Source organism: Silene latifolia, chromosome X, assembly GCF_048544455.1.
Source record: "Silene latifolia isolate original U9 population chromosome X, ASM4854445v1, whole genome shotgun sequence".
Classification (NCBI taxonomy): domain Eukaryota; kingdom Viridiplantae; phylum Streptophyta; class Magnoliopsida; order Caryophyllales; family Caryophyllaceae; genus Silene; species Silene latifolia.
In genome coordinates, this window is record NC_133537.1 from 127295571 (window position 1) to 127305077 (window position 9507).

Genomic DNA, 9507 nt, shown 5'->3' on the forward strand with positions numbered 1-9507 from the left:
GAATCGACTCGTTAGAATACTATAGTAGCTCTTGCCACGACCAGCCTATATAAATTTGCCAGAACTCTATAAGCGGTCATTAGGCCCGACAAAGTGTTCCCAACAGTCTGCCTATGTGATCGACTAGTCATCTCATATGACTCTATGGCACTTGAACTTACCATCAATCGCATCACACTCTAGTCACTTCGAGACGTCACCTCATACAAGTGACTATGGGCAAATACCCAATTTTCTTGATCAAAGTATAAAAATCCAAAAATGACAAAAAATGCAATACAAGAATTGAAATGCGAGTTAGGGAGTTAGAAATATTTACAAATGGTGGTTTAGGGAGGACTCCACCAAACTCTCATTCTTGATGAGATGTCAAGGGGCATGTCGAAGGTGTTGTTGATGTTGCTTAACACCTTGAAAAAGTAATCAAAAGCTTGTTCATTGTCATGATAAAGGTCTTCAATAGACCTTTGCCCTTGTTGTCGATCTTGATCGATGGCATTACCAATGTAGGGATTGAAAATCCCTTCAAATTCGTCGTCCCAAAGACCACAAACTTCATTAAGTTGATCATTAAAAATCTCTTGATTTGATGGAGACAGCTCTCCCATTTTCTTTTCTTGGCCAATGAGGCCATCTTCTTCATTGCTTGACTTTGGTGAGCTTTGCAAGCTCTCTTTGTTACAATTCACTTGCTCTTTGAATGGAGCATTTTCAATTTTCTTCTTCCATTGGAGTTCCGACTTCTTCCTATCATCCTTCCGGCTATAATGATCGATCATAAAACATGGTTCATGTAAACGGGGAGCTCTGATAGTCTTGTCAAGATTAAAAGTTATACTCTCATCTCCCACTTCTAGAGTGAGCTCTCCATGTTTTACATCAATCACCGCACCCGCGGTGTGTAAGAAAGGTCTTCCTAGGATGATTGGAATGTTGGAATATTCTTCCATGTCAACAATGACAAAGTCCACCGGGATGAAAAACTTCCCAATTCGTACGGGAACATCTTCCCATATCCCTAATGGTGTCTTCGTCGATCTATCGGCCATTTGGAGTGTAATATTGGTGCATTTAACCTCTCCCATCCCCAACCTTTTACTCGCCGAGTACGGCATAACACTCACACTAGCCCCTAGATCACATAAGGCTTTGTTGATCGTGGTGTTGCCAATGGTACACGGTATTGAGAAGCTTCCCGGATCCTTTAGTTTTGGAGGTGAACTCCCTTGAAGTATTGCACTACTCACCTTAGTGAAGGCGATAGTCTCAAGCTTCCGGATCGACTTCTTCTTTGTGAGGATGTCTTTCATGTATTTCGCGTAGGCCGGCACGTGATTGATTAATTCCGTGAAAGGAATTGAGACTTCCAAATTCTTCACTATTTCCATAAACTTTCCAAGTTGGTCATCAAATTTGGGCTTGGCTTGACGACTTGGAAAAGGAAGTCTAATCAGAATGGGCTCCTTCTCCTTGACCTTGTCTTCATTTTTCTTTGAAATTTCTTCTTTTGATGATTCTCCATCCTTGGAGTTTTGCACAATTTCTTCCTTATCACTAGCTTCCACAACTTCATCCTCAACTTGCTTCTTCGGTGCTTCATACCTTGTACCACTTCTCAAGTGAATGGCACTAACCGTTTCATGTCTTGGGAGATTACTTTGAGGTGGTAATTGCCCCTTTTGTCTTTGTGAACTTGAAGATGCTAGTTGAGTCAATTGGGTTTCCAACATTTTGGTGTGAGCTAGGATGTTGTTGATGGTGGTCTCCTTTGCTTGACTATCTTTTTGCATTTGAGTGAAAAATTCTTGTTGATTCTTTTGCATTTGGAGGACCGCTTTTTGAACATCAAAACCTTGGTCATTTTGTTGATTGTATGGATTTTGATTTTGGTAACCTTGGTTTTGGTTTTAAAAGGGTCTTTGATTTTGGTTTCTCATGGGAGGTGGGGTGTATGTTGTTTGAGGGTTTTGAACATTTTGGCTTTTGTATGAGAGATTTGGATAGAATTTGGTGTTTTCATTGTAATAGTTAGAATAAGGGGTACCACTCTTGTATGCTTGGAAAGCATTCACTTGTTCATTTGTTCCCCTACATTCACTTTGGTCATGTCCCAAAGTTCCACAATTCTCACATATCCCACTTGGGATTGATGAAGATACCGTCATGGCATTAACATGATGTTTTGGTGATTTTGAGGCTTCTTCAAGTCTAGCCATAGCTTTTTCAAACTTCAAATTGATTGTGTCAATGTGAGCACTAAGTTGAGCACCCAATTGAGTGACGGAGTCCACTTCATGCTTTCCTCCTCTAGTAGCCTTGCGAGGTCTACTATATTGTGAGTTATGGACCGCCATTTCCTCAATTTTGTTCCAAGTTTGATTGTCATCAACTTCGGTGAACATTCCATTTGATCCCATGTTGAGAATGTTCCTTGAATCTTCATATAGACCGTTCCAAAACTGTTGTACCAAGAACCACTCGCTAAGTCCATGATGAGGACACGAGCGACAAATTCCTTTGAACCGCTCCCAAGCTTCATACAAAGATTCTTCATCCCTTTGCTTAAAACCCGTAATTTGAGCTCTTAGCATGTTAGTCTTTTCCGGTGGGTAGAATTTTTTGTAGAAAGCTAGAGCCAACTTCTTCCAAGAATCAATTCCGAGAGTAGCCTTATCAAGGTCCTTTAACCATTGCTTCGCGGTGCCAATTAGAGAAAAAGGAAATAAGACCCATCGAATTTGGTCTTGAGTTACACCGGTTTGAGAAATCGCATTACAATAGTCACAAAAGGTCTCCATATGAGAATGAGGGTCTTCACTAGGCATCCCCCCAAATTGGCTCCTTTCGACTAATTGGATAAATGCGGATTTAGCAATAAAATTTCCGGTCAAATGTTGTGGTGTGGGAGTACCATTGGGTAGGTTCTCCTCGGTGGGTATGGAATGTGATGAAAACTTAGGCATTGTGGGTTGATTTTGTGTTGTATTTTGTGTTGGGTTCTCCTCACCTTCTCTTGCAAAAGGGTTGATGAACTCAATAGTTGGTTGAATATCTACAACCTCACTAATACCTCTCAAATTTCTCCTAGCAAGTCTTCTATTGGTTGTCAAAGTTCTTTCCATTTCACGATCAAAAGGTAACAAATCACCTTGTGATCTTCTAGACATGCAAAATATCAAACAACTCGAAAACAATTAGAACAAACCTTGAGGAGTTTTACTTCCTCAAGGCAAAGAAAGACACAACTAATAACAATATAAGAAAATCTAAATCAAGATAACACCGTCCCCGACAACGGCGCCATTTTTGGTCGGACTAAATCTTTTCGGTAACTTGTCGTTAGGAGCACCTAGACCAAAACACAATTTATAGCTTCACAAACAACTCTACAATTAGTAAAGAGGCAAGTAAAGGTCGGATCCCAAGGGACGGGAATTGAGATGAGATTTCTATTGAAACTAGTGGTGTCTTAGGGGTGTCACAATTTGGGTTGATGTAGAAGATCACTAAACTAAATAGCAATGAAAATAAACAAGCAAGATGAACTAAAAAGGTTGTAAACAATTGATAAAAAGCACTAGGGTGTCATGGGGTCATAGGGGATTCATGGGAATTGATCATAAAAACATGTTCTCAAATTATAAGCAAGCAATTATTGTTGTGATGGATTGAGTTGAGTTATATCTTACAATCCTAGGAAAGTTTGGGTCCCGGAGCCGAATCGATTAGATTGTACAACACCTACAAGTCGACTTAGTCTTCCCTACTCAACAACATGCATGGTCTAATGAGACTCGAGTTGGTTTATGTCTTACAAGTCTCATTGAAAAGATAGGTGATGGGTAAAAAATACAAGGATTCATAGGCTCGCATTTCATCAAACATAACATGTGCATGAGTTGAGATCAAAACAAGCAAGCAAATAAACCATGAAAGCATATTAATTTAAGCATGAATCATTCCCCATGTTGGTTTCCCCTAATTACCCATTAACCCTAGCTAGGTGACTACTCACTCATTATCGTGTTGAACATGCTAGCAAGGTTGTCAATCATACTAACAAAGTGAAACATGATGAATAAATGAAAGTAATTAACAATAATTAAAAAGGGATTAAGACAATTATACCTACTAATGATTCCAATAATAAAGCAAAGAATAAAAGAAGTACTTGATGCTTGATTGAGAGGTTGTCAATCTCCCAATAATAACCCAAATAATCTTCAATTACCCAAAATAAAGGATGAACAAAAGAGAGATTAAGGAAATAAAACTTGTATTAAAACTTGATTAATTGCTGATTACAAAACTAAAGAGAGATTTGATTGATATTAACTACTCTAAGAATTGATAAGAAGAACATGCTCTTCTAATTAGACTAATGGGGTATTTATAGTGGAAATTAGGTGGATGCATTAGGGTTAACTAAGGGCTTAAATGACGATTAAGTCCCTACTTAAGGAAACGCCGGTATTTTCGGAAGGAAGGGCATCTTTCTTGAAGCTTGAAGAAACGAATTTATGCTGCCTTGGAATCCGTGCGTCTTAGGCTCGGGACGGCCGGATTCCTGTGTCTCTGCCCGGGCGTCTTTGGGAGAAGATGGGCGTCTTCTGGTGGCTGATGCCCGGGCGTCTTTGGGAGAAGACGCACGGATTGTGAAGGTGGAGGAAGGGCGTCTTCTTGGCAATCCGCACGGATTGTCATGCAGCGTGCTTTCTTCTTCTTTTCTTCCCTTTTCTTCATAAAATCCTTGGGAATTTCCTCGGGGATGCAAGGATCTTTCCTCATCATTGCCCAACTACTATAATATGTACAAAGGCCTTCTAATCTTGTCTCTCCTTGATGCTTGGTCATTGAATTCAATCAATTTAGTCTCATTTTGCCATGAAAATGCAAGGTTTGCACTCCTTTCCTACCAAGGACACAAAACCTCAAAGAATATGCAAAACAAAGAACTAAAGACAATAAATGACCCAAATATGCACTAAAAAGCATGGGAACAAGGCTAATTCAGGGACTAAATATGCGCTAATTATGGTCACATCAACAGCTTTAGTCGGACTTCGGTTAAGTATAAGAGCAGCTGACAAAAGAGCAAAACCCCATAATAAATCAGGCACTACCGTGTGACTCATCATGGATCGAACCATATTGAGTAAGGTTCGATTTCTCCGTTCGGACACACCATTTAACTGAGGTGTTCCAGGTGGAGTTAACTGCAAAACCATTCCACAGTCTTTAAGGTGTTGATCAAACTCATTTGAAAGATATTCGCCACCCCGATCTGAACGGAGTGCTTTAACCTTTCTACCCAGTTGGTTTTCAACCCTGTTCTGGTATTCCTCGAATTTCTCAAAGGACTCACTTTTATGCTTCATTAAGTAGACATATCCGTATCTACTCAAATCGTCCGTGAAAGTGATAAAATATCTATAGCCATCTCTAGCGGTAATTGACATAGGTCCACAAACATCAGTATGTATGAGTCCTAATAGGTCACTAGCGCGCATTCCAACACCTTTGAAGGAAATTCGAGTCATTTTGCCAATGAGACATGATTCACACGTGCCATATGTAGAAAAATCGAATGCGGGAATAGTCCCATTATCGACGGGTTTCTTTACACGTTTCTCATTTATGTGTCCCATTCGACAATGTCATAGATAGGTTTGATCTTTGTCACCAACCTTTAATTTCTTATTATTCACGTGTAATACTTCCGTGGTTTGATCTAAGATGTAAATTTCATTCATGGAAACTGCTTTGCCATAAATCATTTCATTAAAAAGAAAATACAGCTATTATCCTTTATTTATCATTTCAATTTACGAATTTGAGAAATTCGAGGAATACCAGAACAGGGTTGAAAACCAACTGGGTAGAAAGGTTAAAGCACTCCGTTCAGATCGGGGTGGCGAATATCTTTCAAATGAGTTTGATCAACACCTTAAAGACTGTGGAATGGTTTTGCAGTTAACTCCACCTGGAACACCTCAGTTAAATGGTGTGTCCGAACGGAGAAATCGAACCTTACTCAATATGGTTCGATCCATGATGAGTCACACGGTAGTGCCTGATTTATTATGGGGTTTTGCTCTTTTGTCAGCTGCTCTTATACTTAACCGAAGTCCGACTAAAGCTGTTGATGTGACCATAATTAGCGCATATTTAGTCCCCGAATTAGCCTTGTTCCCATGCTTTTTAGTGCATATTTGGGTCATTTATTGTCTTTAGTTCTTTGTTTTGCATATTGTTTGAGGTTTTGTGTCCTTGGTAGGAAAGGAGTGCAAACCTTGCATTTTCATGGCAAAATGAGACTAAATTGATTGAATTCAATGACAAAGCATCAAGGAGAGATAAGATTAGAAGGCCTTTGTACATATTATAGTAGTTGGGCAATGATGAGGAAAGATCCTTGCATCCCCGAGGAAATTCCCAAGGATTTTATGAAGAAAAGGGAAGAAAAGAAGAAGAAAGCACGCTGCTTGACAATCCGTGCGGATTGCCAAGAAGACGCCCTTCCTCCACCTTCACAATCCGTGTGTCTTCTCCCAAAGACGCCCGGACATCAGCCACCAGAAGACGCCCATCTTCTCCCAAAGACGCCCGGGCAGAGACACAGGAATCCGGCCGTCCCGAGCCTAAGACGCACGGATTCCAAGGCAGCACAAATTCGTTTCTTCAAGCTTCAAGAAAGATGCCCTTCGTTCCGAAAATACCGGCGTTTCCTTAAGTAGGGACTTAATCGTCATTTAAGCCCTTAGTTAACCCTAATGCATCCACCTAATTTCCATTATAAATACCCCATTAGTTTAATTAGAAGAGCATGTTATTCTTATCAATTCTTAGAGTAGTTAATATCAATCAAATCTCTCTTTAGTTTTGTAATCAACAATTAATCAAGTTTTAATACAAGTTTTATTTCCTTAATCTCTCTTTTGTTCATCCTTTATTTTGGGTAATTGAAGATTATTTGGGTTATTATTGGGAGATTGACAACCTCTCAATCAAGCATCAAGTACTTCTTTTATTCTTTGCTTTATTATTGGAATCATTAGTAGGTATAATTCTCTTAATCCCTTTTTAATTATTGTTAATTACTTTCATTTATTCATCATGTTTCACTTTGTTAGTATGATTGACAACCTTGCTAGCATGTTCAACACGATAATGAGTGAGTAGTCACCTAGCTAGGGTTAATTGGTAATTAGGGGAAACCAACATGGGGAATGATTCATGCTTAAATTAATATGCTTTCATGGTTTATTTGCTTGCTTGTTTTGATCTCAACTCATGCACATGTTATGTTTGATGAAATGCGAGCCTATGAATCCTTGTATTTTTTACCCATCACCTATCTTTTCAATGAGACTTGTAAGACATAAACCAACTCGAGTCTCATTAGACCATGCATGTTGTTGAGTAGGGAAGACTAAGTCGACTTGTAGGTGTTGTACAATCTAATCGATTCGGCTCCGGGACCCAAACTTACCTAGGATTGTAAGATATAACCCAACTCAATCCATCACAACAATAATTGCTTGCTTATAATTTTAGAACATGTTTGTATGATCAATTCCCATGAATTCCCTATGACCCCATGACACCCTAGTGCTTTTTATCAATTGTTTACAACCTTTTTAGTTCATCTTGCTTGTTTATTTTCATTGCTATTTAGTTTAGTGACCTTCTACATCAACCCAAATTGTGACACCCCTAAGACACCACTAGTATCAATAGAAATCTCATCTCAATTCCCGTCCCTTGGGATCCGACCTTTACTTGCCTCTTTACTAATTGTAGAGTTGTTTGTGAAGCTATAAATTATGTTTTGGTCTAGGTGCTCCTAACGACAAGTTACCGAAAAGATTTAGTCCGACCAAAAATGGCGCCATTGCCGGGGACGGTGTTATCTTGATTTAGATTTTCTTATATTGTTATTAGTTGTGTCTTTCTTTGCCTTGAGGAAGTAAAACTCCTCAAGGTTTGTTCTAATTGTTTTCGAGTTGTTTGATATTTTGCATGTCTAGAAGGTCACAAGGTGATTTGTTACCTTTTGATCGTGAAATTGAAAGAACTTTGACAACCAATAGAAGACTTGCTAGGAGAAATTTGAGAGGTATTAGTGAGGTTGTAGATATTCAACCAACTATTGAGTTCATCAACCCTTTTGCAAGAGAAGGTGAGGAGAACCCAACACAAAATACAACACAAAATCAACCCACAATGCCTAAGTTTTCATCACATTCCATACCCACCGAGGAGAACCTACCCAATGGTACTCCCACACCACAACATTTGACCGGAAATTTTATTGCTAAATCCGCATTTATCCAATTAGTCGAAAGGAGCCAATTTGGGAGGATGCCTAGTGAAGACCCTCATTCTCATATGGAGACTTTTGTGACTATTGTAATGCGATTTCTCAAACCGGTGTAACTCAAGACCAAATTCGATGGGTCTTATTTCCTTTTCTCTAATTGGCACCGCGAAGCAATGGTTGAAGGGCCTTGATAAGTCTACTCTCTAATTGATTCTTGGAAGAAGTTGGCTCTAGCTTTCTACAAAAATTCTACCCACCGGAAAAGACTAACATGCTAAGAGCTCAAATTACGGGTTTTAAGCAAAGGGATGAAGAATCTTTGTATGAAGCTTGGGAGCGGTTCAAAGGAATTTGTCGCTCGTGTCCTCATCATGGACTTAGCGAGTGGTTCTTGGTACAACAGTTTTGGAACGGTCTATATGAAGATTCAAGGAACATTCTCAACATGGGATCAAATGGAATGTTCACCGAAGTTGATGACAATCAAACTTGGAACAAAATTGAGGAAATGGCGGTCCATAACTCACAATATAGTAGACCTCGCAAGGCTACTAGAGGAGGAAAGCATGAAGTGGACTCCGTCACTCAATTGGTTGCTCAAGTTAGTGCTCACATTGACACAATCAATTTGAAGTTTGAAAAAGCTATGGCTAGACTTGAAGAAGCCTCAAAATCACCAAAGCATCATGTTAATGCCATGACGGTATCTTCATCAATCCCAAGTGGGATATGTGAGAATTGTGGAACTTTGGGACATGACCAAAGTGAATGTAGGGGAACAAATGAACAAGTGAATGCTTTCCAAGCATACAAGAGTGGTACCCCTTATTCTAACTATTACAATGGAAACACCAAATTCTATCCAAATCTCTCATACAAAAGCCAAAATGTTCAAAACACTCAAACAACATACACCCCACCTCCCATGAGAAACCAAAATCAAAGACCCTTTTACAACCAAAACCAAGGTTACCAAAATCAAAATCCATACAATCAACAAAATGACCAAGGTTTTGATGTTCAAAAATCGGTCCTCCAAATGCAAAAGAATCAACAAGAATTTTTCACTCAAATGCAAAAAGATAGTCAAGCAAAGGAGACCACCATCAACAACATCCTAGCTCACACCAAAATGTTGGAAACCCAATTGACTCAACTAGCATCTTCAAGTTCACAAAGACAAA

General features: G+C 39.2%; 2 non-coding genes across 2 annotated transcripts; one reads left to right on the plus strand and one right to left on the minus strand.

The window, feature by feature from the left end:
• The first annotated feature begins 2484 nt into the window (after window positions 1-2484).
• LOC141624011 (small nucleolar RNA R71) lies at window positions 2485-2591 on the plus strand. Its single transcript, XR_012533823.1, has one exon. It is a non-coding gene; the product is annotated as a small nucleolar RNA R71 (small nucleolar RNA).
• Window positions 2592-8594: 6003 nt separating this feature from the next.
• On the minus strand, window positions 8595-8701 carry LOC141624012 (small nucleolar RNA R71). Its single transcript, XR_012533824.1, has one exon. It is a non-coding gene; the product is annotated as a small nucleolar RNA R71 (small nucleolar RNA).
• Between the last annotated feature and the right edge of the window lie 806 nt (window positions 8702-9507).